Source organism: Leptonychotes weddellii, chromosome 6, assembly GCF_054177405.1.
Source record: "Leptonychotes weddellii isolate Sample4059 chromosome 6, ASM5417740v2, whole genome shotgun sequence".
In the NCBI taxonomy this organism is placed as follows: Eukaryota; Metazoa; Chordata; class Mammalia; order Carnivora; family Phocidae; genus Leptonychotes; species Leptonychotes weddellii.
Genome location: NC_138374.1, coordinates 91,590,548 through 91,592,527, shown reverse-complemented (window position 1 = coordinate 91,592,527; position 1,980 = coordinate 91,590,548). Strand labels below are relative to the sequence as shown.

At 42.7% G+C, this 1,980-nt stretch overlaps 1 protein-coding gene across 1 annotated transcript in view; it reads right to left on the bottom strand.

Annotated features, from left to right (window-relative positions):
- The window catches only part of LOC102744208 (rab GTPase-activating protein 1-like), a 359,561-nt gene extending 357,953 nt beyond the window's left edge, over positions 1-1,608 (bottom strand). Inside the window, exon 1 of the mRNA XM_081824632.1 lies at positions 1,418-1,608. The gene's annotated coding sequence lies outside the window, so the exon portion shown is untranslated. The remainder of the gene's footprint in view (positions 1-1,417) is intronic.
- Between the last annotated feature and the right edge of the window lie 372 nt (positions 1,609-1,980).

The window sequence follows — 1,980 nt, the reverse complement described above, 5'->3', positions numbered from 1 at the left end:
TTTTCCAAAGTGGCTGTACCAACTTGCATTCCCACCAACAGTGTAAGAGGGTTCCCCTTTCTCCACAACCTCTCCAACATTTGCTGTTTCTTTCCCTGTCCATTTTTGCCATTCTAACTGGTGTAAGGTGGTATCTCAATGTGGTTTTGATTTGGATTTCCCTGATGGCTAATGATGATGAACATTTTTTCCTGCACAATTCAATTTAGACTGTATGAGGAGCTCTTGTCTGAAGAGCTCTGGTATAGACTATGACTTAGGAAAACGATATGATCTTCAGATCCTCTAGGAGGCAGCATCATATTGCCACTGATTATTAAATACAACATCTTTATCCACTAGTCTCTGAGATACAGATCATTCAATCTGTTCGGAGTGCAGGCAAAATAAAACCCAGTTTATTTGAAAACAGCCCAAGTCTACACAACCTTCATCACTATGATGTCTCTATAAGTAATGATGATGACTGAAATGCTTGCTGTAGGAAGTATTTCTGGTTGAAGATTTCCATGAACATATAACATTGGTAACCTCTTAGATATTCAGGCCAATACTTCACGTTGTCAGCAACTGATCAATTGTTATAATTCCAACACCTTTTAGTTATTGCTCAAAACAAAAATCATAGAATTATAGTTCATTCACCTTTTATCAATGGTTTTCCAGAATTTGCTTTTTTCTAAATATTATTTATTTATTTAAGAGAGAGAGAGAGAGAATGAGTGGGGGAAGGAGCAGAGGCAGAGGGAGAAGCAGGCTCCCCACTAAGCAGGGAGCCCGATGTGGGACTTGATCCCAGAACTCTGGGATCATGACCTGAGCAGAAGGCTTAACCAACTGACCCACCCAGGAGCCCCAGAATTTGCTTTTTTCTTAGTAACAGCTACATTGGTCCTTAGCTTAAAGAGTGGAATCATTTTCCCAAAAGCCAAAAATTAATCACTGCCCTTGATAATTAAAACAAACAAACCACACGTCAACTTCTTCCCTTTTGTAGCAGGATGACTTTCTCAGGATAAGGACCATTCATGCAAAAGAAAAAGAAATACAAGAAATCGTGTCTAGATGGAGGTAAAAGTAGCAAAGCTTTCAAGGTTCTCTACTTGGCTGAGAGAAAACACCACTGGATTCTTGAATCCATTTCTGGACATGTGCCTACCCTCAATAAATTTGGCTTTCTGAGCTGCAACACCAGAGTTAGTTTTTAACAGCTCCTTACAAAAACCAGTGAACATCTGAGGGCTGCCAAGGGAAAGAGTACAGTGAGGGAGCATACACAGTGGTGACAACAGGCTCCGGAGCCAGAGCACCCAGGGCCAACTCCAGTTCTTCCCTCGGTGGTCTTTGGTAGTGACGAGGCAGACTGGGTGAGAAAGTAACAGGAAACCCCAGATAGAAGCTAATTTTTCTCTCTTACATGAATGTCCACAGGCTGGCAGTGTGGGCTGGTGCACAGGCTCTGCTCCCCAGAGTTCACAGGGACCCCGTTCCTTCCAGCATTAGGCTCCACCACTTCTAGGGTGCAGCCCTGGTGTTCATGGTCTAGATGAGCTTCACCTACGACAGGAGGAAGGAGGAATAGAGAAGGAAAGGAGGGGCACCGGGGATAAGCCAACTCTTTCTGGTAGCTCCCCGAAATTACCCACAATACTTTTTTTTGTCACTAATCACACTTAACTGCAAAGGAGGTTAGGAAGTTTGGGCCACATGCCCAGATGGAACTGTTCTTACTACAGGAAAGAGGTGAAAACAGATATTGGTGTATTCGTGGTCTCTACACACCCTGTGTGATCTTAGCCACTTTATGCCTCTGACTTCTCATCGGGGAAATGGAAACAATGATAGAGTCTCCCATCATAAAGTTACCGGGAACATGAAATGATAGCAATCAATACAGAGGGGCTGGCACAGTGTCTGACACACAATGAATACCCAACAAGGGAAATAATTATTTGTCTTCAAATATTTTCTTTGCTTACT